The sequence below is a fragment of the Lepidochelys kempii genome, chromosome 27 (genome assembly GCF_965140285.1).
Source record: "Lepidochelys kempii isolate rLepKem1 chromosome 27, rLepKem1.hap1, whole genome shotgun sequence".
Lineage (NCBI taxonomy): Eukaryota > Metazoa > Chordata > Testudines > Cheloniidae > Lepidochelys > Lepidochelys kempii.
Genome location: NC_136406.1, coordinates 17,872,724 through 17,882,505, shown reverse-complemented (window position 1 = coordinate 17,882,505; position 9,782 = coordinate 17,872,724).

Here is a 9,782-nt window from a genome sequence, read left to right as displayed (position 1 = left end):
ACGTCCCCCCAGTTAAGACATGTTAGCACCAAAGCTCCTCAGCAAACATTACTTCACAGGAGTTTGACACAATTACCTGCTCCAGGCTTCTGTCTCAACAATTCAGTGATCTGCTCAAATCAATCATTAGCCCACTAGCACTGGTGGGAAAAACTAGACTTTCTTTTTTGCAGCTTTTGCTGTTTTTCCAGCTGCTGAAAGGCTTCCAGGACGGGGACTGAAGGGTCAGGAAAGGGATCTTAACTGTGTGTTTAATACAGTACTAAATCAGGCGGTGTGCTGTGATGCGGCCCCATCTCTCCTGTGGGATGCAAAGTCCCCTGAGTCTGTGCTGAATGGGTCGCCCTGAAAAACGATGGCTATGCGCTTCGTTTTATCGGAAAAATGATTATAGGCTTTATTAATTATTATTATTAGCATTAATAAGAGCCCCCAGAAGCCCTATTCATGCACCTGGCTCCATTGCTAGGCCCTGTATGAACACAGACCACAGAGACAGTCCCCGCCCCAGGAGGTTACAATTTATACCTTTTATTTTAGAGTATGAGTCAGCTGCCTTGCCGAGAAGCAGCAGGGACAAGTCAGTTGTTTATCATCAGTTGTTAGACCCCTCACAGAAACCCAGCCAGTTACTCAAAATGACTATGGCGACCTTGGCAGCAGGGTGGGGTGGATGGAAAGGGGCAGATACCTCCTGCCCTCTGGCACATTGCAGGATTCAGAATATTCCTACCTCACAGTTTTGTACTTTGTAAAATGAGATCAGGAATTTAATTGTTTGGGACAATGAGGAGCTGTTATCTTTGGGTGGAGCTGGGTACAGTGGGCTCAGACTGTGCAGGCTTCATTAGGATTAGTGACGGTGTTATTATTTTAAAATGGATTTATGTGACAAATGTCCACAGTATCCTATAAATATCGGAACCATTCCCTGCGCTGGAGAGTTTACAATCGAAGATAGACAAGGCAAACAAAGGCAAGCCCCAGAACAATCGTTTCTGAAAGGGAGGTTGCCAGGATTGCTGGTGGGCAGAAGGCAGGAGGCATTCCAGGAAGAGGTGGATTTTAAAGAAAGAACTGAAGGACCAGAGGTCACTTGGTGGATAAGAAAAGGGAGTGTGTCTGTGTTCCATATTTCACCCCCCCATAGCTCTGTGTGTCCACTGTCAGTGTGCCCAGCCCAGCAGCCCCTTGCTAGGCCAGTCCTTGGCTGCCCAATTCTGCTCTGCCAGTGCACCGCAAACCTGACATGGACCCCCCTCTCCTACTATTGCGGCCTTAAGCCTCTCCTGAGCAGAGACTGTAAACCGTGTCAGACGAGAGGGCGATGTGGACATGTGTCCACCAGGGCTTAGAGTGAGCCTCATTAACCTCACTCTCTTTTCTGGGACCTAAAACAGGATTTTAACCCAAGTCTCCAAAACTGCCTTGACTGTACCACTGAACCCATTCTCCTCTGGCTACACTGCAGGGCCCTGTCCGTGCACACAACCCACACACCCTTGTGCTGCCTGAACCCCCTCCTAAAGGAGCCACAGGACATTTTTATGAGGCTGGAATCAAGAAAAGAGACAAAGAAGGTTTTATTGCACAACAGCATGTGTGGAGTTGGCATGTGTGGGAGGCTGGGTGTGCGCAGTGGAGTGTATGGGGAGGGGGGCGGGAAGGATCGCTACAGAGTGGGGGCACTAGAAAGAGTGACCAAGGAGGTAGACAGTGTGAGGTTCTTAAATGGTAAAAGGGGGTGAACTCTGTTCAAACAACAGCTACAGAATCATTCTTGGGCCATCCCCATATCAGCCCCAGGCGGAGAGCATGCCCCATAGGGCTTCCCATCTAGCTTCCTGCCATATACCCTGCAGGACCATGTGTTTCCATATGCTCTATCTCCCTTCCTGTGCTCCAGGAAGTCAGCTCAAAGCACAGCACAAAGCAATCACGCACGTCTGTGAAAGCAGCTACCGAGCAGGGCAGACACCCGAATATGAATGATGTTGATTGTTCCATGCTGGCGTTTATCTATGTCAGCACTGAGCGCTCACTGAGACCAAGGTGGCTTTCCAGACCCTACAGATCCAGGAAACCTGCAGCCATCACGAACAGTGGAGCCACATGCGAGCCAGGTTTGCTAAAGGAAAACGTGTGTCTGAGCCAATCTTGTTATGACTTTAACCCTAACCCTGACGCTTCACAAATAACAATGAAACTTCAAAGTAAGTGGGCGCAGTACAAGGTATATACACATCTCCCATATTTTGGTCCTTACTTTCAACACTGGGCTCATTCAGGAGATGCCAGTGACCAGAGAGGGGACAGCAGCTGGGTCTCCCCCTCCCGCACAGGGGACTGGGCTGCCCAGAGGAGCCGTCCCATACGGTCACTGGTCTCACTGTACATATCTTCCACTTTATTATTAATAATAATAAAATACAGCCCCAAGCCAATCATGTCCTCAAGGAATCAATTCTGAAGCACTTAGAGGAGAGGAAAGTGATCAGGAACAGTCAGCATGGATTCACCAAGGGCAAGTCATGCCTGACTAATCTAATTGCCTTCTATGACGAGATAACTGGCTCTGTGGATAAGGGGAAAGCAGTGGAGGTGTTGTTCCTTGACTCTAGCAAAGCTTTTGACACGGTCTCCCACAGTATTCTTGCCAGCAAGTTAAAGAAGTATGGGCTGGATGAATGGACTATAAGGTGGATAGAAAGTTGGCTAGATTGTCGGGCTCAACGAGTAGTGATCAATGGCTCCATGTCTAGCTGGCAGCCGGTGTCAAGTGGAGTGCCCCAAGGGTCGGTCCTCTGGCCAGTTTTGTTCAATATCTTCATAAATGATCTAGAGGATAGTGTGGATTGCACCCTCAGCAAGTTTGCAGATGACACTAAACTGGGAGGAGAGGTAGATTCGCTGGAGGGTAGGGATAGGATACAGAAGGACCGAGACAAATTAGAGGACTGGGCCAAAAGAAATCTGATGAGGTTCAACAAGGACAAGTGCACAGTCCTGCGCTTAGGAGGGAAGAATCCCATGCACCGCTACAGACTAGGGACCGAATGGCTAGGCAGCAGTTCTCCAGAAAAGGACCTAGGGGTTACAGTGGACGAGAAGCTGGATATGAGTCAGCAGCGTGCCCTTGTTGCCTAGAAGGCCAATGGCATTTTGGGCTGTATAAGTAGGGGCATTGCCAGCAGATCGAGGGACGTGATCGTTCCCCTCTATTCGACATTGGTGGGGCCTCATCTGGAGTACTGTGTCCAGTTTTGGGTCCCACACGACAAGAAGGATGTGGAAAAATTGGAAAGAGTCCAGCGGAGGGCCACAAAAATGATTAGGGGCCTGGAACACATGACTTATGAGGAGAGGCTGAGGGAACTGGGGATGTTTAGCCTGCGGAAGAGAAGAATGAGGAGGGATTTGATAGCTGCTTTCAACTACCTGAAAGGGGGTTCCAAAGAGGATGGATCTAGACTGTTCTCAGTGGTAGCAGATGACAGAAGGAGGAGTAATGGGCTCAAGTTGCAGTGGGGGAGGTTTAGATTGGATATTAGGAAAAACTTTTTCACTAAGAGGGTGGTGAAACACTGGAATGCGTTACCTAGGGAGGTGGTAGAATCTCCTTCCTTAGAAGTTTTTAAGGTCAGGCTTGACAAAGCCCTGGCTGGGATGATTTAGTTGGGGATTGGTCCTGCTTTAAGCAGAGGCTTGGACTAGATGACCTCCTGAGGTCCCTTCCAACCCTGAGATTCTATGATTCTATGTTCAGGACTCCAGGGGTAGCACATCTGCCAAGTGAGCCCCCAGCTGACTGACAGGTAGGCGCTGCACTGAGTTCTTCTTTATGTATCGTAGAGCAGCTGCCTACGGGGAGCTGAACTCTGGAACTCTTTCACCTGCAAGGAGGGGAGGAGAGAACCTCTCCCATTGTCCGGGGGTTGGACGGGGGGTTTCCTGCAATGCAGTACAGTGGAAGGACTCCATGGTTGTCTTACAATGGGATGCCACGTGATTGAGCAGAGCCCAGGACGATCTGTCCCATGGAAAGCGTTCTTCAGCTCACCTCTTGAGCCCCTTGCCCTACTATTACTAAACCCACCCATCCTTAAAAGAACATTTAACTTTTCTTAGCCCTTTCCCTTGTTAAAAGTAGGACATTCGCACTGGAGCAAATGTACAAAAGAAGGGCATTCACACCCGAAGGTCCAAAGCCTGCCCATCGCCGGGACACCTGTGCAGCCCCACTGCACTTTAGAATTGCTTAATACGCTTGTCATTACTGGGCCTGTGTTTTGCACCTGGCCTAAGGCACCCCGATGCTGTGTCTGTTATTCTGACCCCAAAACGTCCACACACCCACCCATTAGCTATACCCAAAATGACAGAGTAGCCGTAAGGGTGTTGAATGTGAACCAGCATTATGGCTAAGCCCTTGAAAATAGCCAGTATTTCTAAATCCTTCAGCCCAAAGCAAGGAGTTCCAGCTGGGCCATTCCCTCCCAGCTCCGTGCAGGCTGCGAGGCTGAGATCTGAGCAATCGGGAGGGGACCCTGGCCCTGAGCAGATTAATGCCCCAAGGATGGCTCCATTTTCCACACTGGCCTTCTCTAGTGAGTTTGCTTTGCAGCTAATCTGATCTGGGGACAAGCTCTGGGAGCTAAATCCCTCTCCTGGCCTTCAGCATTAACTGTTAAATGACGCAGGCAGCCCAGCAGTTGAGCTCAGGCCCTAGGGGCTCTCTCTGCCCTTCTGCTGGGCAATACCCAAGCCAGGCAGGAACCTGTATTTGTTAAGATTTCACTAACTACCATGGCTGGGGGATTCCTAGATTCCAAGGCCACAAGGGACCACGGTGATCATCTTGTCTGGCCCCCTGTGTAACCCCGGCCACAGAATTTCCCCCAAATAATTCCTTTTGAACTAGAGCAGATCTTGCAAAAAAAATCCCATCTTGATTTAAAAATGGCCAGTGCTGGAGAATCCACCACGACCCTTGGTAAATTGTTCCAGTGGTTAGTTACTCTTGTGTGCAAAACCACCCACCTTCTTTCCAGTCTGAATTTGTCTAGCTTCAACTTCCAGCCACGGGATCGAATTAGACCTTTGTCTGCCAGATTGAAGGGCCCATTATCAAATATTCATGCCTCCTGTAGGTACCGGCAGACTCTGATGAAGTCACCTCCAACCTTCTCATTGTCAGGCTAACGAGACTGAGCTCCTGGGATCTCTCACTCTAAGGCCAGTTTTCTGATCCTTTCATCAGTCTCGGGGCTCTTTCATTCTTGGCAAACCCCTGGCTGCCCAGCAGAGATGAGGCCAGGGCCCTTTGGCTCCTGATCGCTCTACCCGGGGTACTGAGCTGGCCCCCATCCATCAGGTATCTGGGCACATGCCAGTTGTGACTGTGTTTGTGCTCACAGTCCCACAAGGAGGGCTGGGATGTTGTCCCCACTGCACAGCTGGGAACGACCCAAGGTACAGAGCAGCTGAGGGACTGGCCCAAGCTCACACAGGGAGTCTGTGGCAGGGCAGGGAAGTGAACCCAGATCTCCCAAGCTCTAGGCTGGGGCCCTGGGCCACCCCTGTTCTCACAGCTGCCTGGATCTCCGACCTCACTGGGCACCGGAGGGCGGGAGCCTCTGCCTGGTCCATGGGCCTGGGGGGCCGGGCACTGGCCCCTGGGAATTTTACCTCAGGATTTTAAATTCTAACCCGCCGACGTCTCCAGGGCAACCCGCCCCTCCAATTCCATGGGGCGGTTTGTGATTGCATGGGGAACAGGGGGCTGAGTGTGGGGAGAACTCTCCTGCCAGCCAGAGGCTGGGCCAGCCCTGCAGCTGCCTCGCCGCAGGTGCCTCTGCAGGAATGGGGCTGAGAGCTGAGGGGGGGAACCTGCCCCCACCTGGGGCGTGTCCAGGATACAGCCAGCCCCTGCTCTGGCACCCAGCGCACCCCCCCAGCAGCCACAGTGTACAGGGGGCGGGGTTCACACCTGGAGTCCCACACACGCGGCGCTGGCCTGGCACTCAGCCCCTGAGTCTATGGAGTTTCCTGGAAGCAGCAGCCGGCTGCCAGGATGGATTATTGCTGACAAGAAGCGTTTTCTTGGCAAGTGGCAGGAACTGGGGCGCAGGCTGTGGGTTGGGCCGGGGCAGAGACAGCGTCCATGGGAGACCCGCCCAGGGGACGCCTCCGTGCTGGCTACGCTGCTGTACCTTGAGAAACAAAATCAGAAGCTAATGATCATTAGACTGATTAAAAATAAACAGCCAGATCCTGACTGGTGTAAACTGACGTAGTAATGCTGCCCGAACAGAGCCACGCCGATGTGCGCTGTCCCTGGCTCCGCCTCTGGGAGAGCGATTGGCCTGGCTACCTTACAATAACAGGTTATTTATTAGTTAGCTTGTGAGCTCTTTATGGCCGGCACCAGCTTCTCATTCTGCCCATGATCAGCGCCTAGCACAGTAGAGTCCTGGTCCAGGAGTGGGGTGCCTCAGTGTTATTGCACTACAAATAAACAGTAATATGGGTGGCCTCTACCTTGGCACCTGGCACCAGGGGGAGACCTGGCCGCTGCTTTGCAGTTTCTAAAATATATTTGATGTATTCATTTGCTATTTAACACCAACAAGAGGAGAGACAAGAAAATAAATTAGAAAGGTTCCATGGCTCCAGTTCACAAAGCCCACTGTGACGGGCTGGGTCACAGAAACCTCCTGGGAGCTGCCACCTGATGGGCCAAGGCTACTTCTGCCCCTGCTTTCCTGCCCTGCCAGCTTAGGACTCCAGCACCCTGCCTGGTTTGAGCCAGACCCGCTAGCCTGCTGCAAACCCAGACCCAGGTCTGAACCACATCCCCTAACAATTGAAAGCAGCTTATAGAAGTGTTCCTGCCTTTAACACTCAGATGCCCAACTCCCAATGGGGTCCAAACCCCAAATAAATCCGTTTTACCCTGTATAAAGTTTATACAGGGTAAACTCATAAACTGTTCGCCCTCTATAACACTGACAGAGAGATATGCACAGCTGTTTGCCCCCCCTCCCCCAGGTATTAATACATACTCTGGGTTAATTAATAAGTAAAAAGTGATTTTATTAAATACAGAAAGTAGGATTTAAGTGGTTCCAAGTAGTACCAGACACAACAAAGTGAATTACTAAGCAAAATAAAATAAAACATGCAAGTCTAAGTCTAGTACAGTAATAAAAACTGAATACAGATAAAATCTCACCCTTAGAGATGTTTCAATAAGTTTCTTTCACAGACCGGACACCTTTCTAGTCTGGGCACAATCCTTTCCCCTGGTACAGCCCTTGTTCCAGCTCAGGTGGTAGCTAGGGAATTTCTCATGATGGCTGCTTCTCTTGTTCTGTTCTACCCACTTATATATCTTTTGCATAAGGTGGGAATCCGTCCCTCTGGGTTCCCACCCCTCCTTCTCAATGGAAAAGCACCAGGTTAAAGATGGATTCCAGTTCAGATGACATGGTCACATGTCCTGTGAGACCCCAAGCCTTCATTCTTCCCAGCCTGGCTTGCAGGAAGGCCTGCCTGCAAACAGAGCCATCCACAGTCAATTGTCCTGGCTGTTAGGAGCCATCAAGATTCCAAACCACCATTAATGGCCCACACTTTGCATAACTACAATAGGCCTTCAGAGTTATATTTCATATTTCTAGTTTCAGATACAAGGGTGATACATTTATAGAAATAGGATGACCACACTCAGGAGATTATATGCTTTGTAATGATACCTTACAAAAGACCTTTTGCATGGAGCATATTTTAGTTACATTATAGTCACATTCATCAGCATACTTTTAAAAAAGCATATAGAGTGCGCCACACCCATAACCATGTGCTTCGTGCCACGCCTGTTCAGGTTAAAGATAGACAGGTACTTAAGTGCTGTCCTGGACTGGGGAGCTTTCCTGGATTAAGGTCTGTATGAACCAGTCCTGATTTGTCCAACAAAACCTGAAGAAGGGCCCTGGGTAGCTTGAAGCTTGTCTCTCTCACCAGCAGAAGTTGGCCCAATGAAAGAGATTACCTCCCTCACCTTGTCTCTCCAAAGCCCTTTAAGCACCCCAAGGGAGAGATATCCAAGTAGCTGTCTGTGGTCAGCAGATATCTGGCTCAGCACATGGGGCTGGCTCCACCCCTGGTTTCCAGCTGCTAAATTCCATTAAAAGTTAAAAATACATGCCTTTCCTACTTCCCGTTTCCCATGAAAGCAATCGCACTGGATATCATGCATGCAAGGGGAGGTGGCCCATGCGGTTGTGGGTGGAAGGGGGGATTTTCCACAGGACACACACTCTGTTAAGATGGGAACATTTCAGAACCCCTGCCCTGAGAATAAACAAAATACATCCGAAAAGATAAAGCAAAACATAGAGTTAATCCAAACTGGCCTGGTATTTTCAGATGCTGGATGCGGGCATGTCACTTTCAAGCGATAGCTAGAGTCATGCTGCTTGTTTCTGATCAGGAAAGTTCATAAGGAAATAAGCAATCGAGCCCAGTCCAGTGTGCTAACAGAGGCAGGGGATGTTACTTAACAATCCTTTCCAAAGCTGACCTTTAACCCAGGCTCACAAAGACCCTGCTGAAGAGCAAAGCTTTCAGTAATTACTATTATCTGTATTACAGCCACACTGAGAGGCCCAGGGCTCCCTGCTGCAGACGCACTCTGAGAGACAGTCACTGCCCCAGAGAAGTTACACTCTAAATAGATACGGCAGGGAGAAAGAGGGTTAGTATTATTCCATTCCACAAAGGGGAGCCACAGCCCGAAGTGGCGGGCCCATGGGCATACGAGCAGTGTCAGAACTGGGAATTGAAGTAGACCTCCAAGCCCCAGGCCCATGGCTTAACCACGAGCCCATCCTTCTCCTGTTTGCTTTTGGCGGGTGATGGAGACATGCAGGGCCAGTTCTACTCATCCCTTCTCATTACAGCTCCTGCTCCTCCTCCATCAAAATCCCAGATCCTTTGTGGTTTTTTAAATGAAAGAGAAGGACCAAGAGAAGGTAAATGGCCTGTGATCGCTATGGCTCTGCAGCGAGCTCAGAGCCCCTGCATGCTGCTTGCCATGTCCTGGTATCAGAAGCAGCAGTGGAATCCTAAGTGTTGTACTTTCTCTGTCAGCAGGAGTGCATCCTTCATAGCACAGACCAGCAAGTTAGACAGTTTAATGGGATCACATAAAATGTACTGGATTAAATTCTAGGTTTCAGAGGAACAGCCGTGTTAGTCTGTATTCGCAAAAAGAAAAGGAGTACTTGTGGCACCTTAGAGACTAACCAATTTATTTGAGCATGAGCTTTCGTGAGCTACAGCTCACTTCATCAGATGTTTACCGTGGAAACTGCAGCAGACTTTATATACACACAGAAATCATGAAACAATACCTCCTCCCGTTGATCACTTTAGATAAGCTATTACCAGCAGGACAGTGGGGTGGGAGGAGGTATTGTTTCATGATTTCTGTGTGTATATAAAGTCTGCTGCAGTTTCCACGGTAAACATCTGATGAAGTGAGCTGTAGCTCACGAAAGCTCATGCTCAAATAAATTGGTTAGTCTCTAAGGTGCCACAAGTACTCCTTTTCTTTTTGGATTAAATTCTACTGTCTGTAATAGCTCATTCTCTGCAAAAAACAAGCCTCTCACACAAGACGTGTCGGAATTAGAACAAGGAAGGACTGGGGTGGGCAGGGAATAGCATGTGTACCCCCTGGGGCTGAACGGAAGGGGTACCTCATAGAGTTTTGGAGC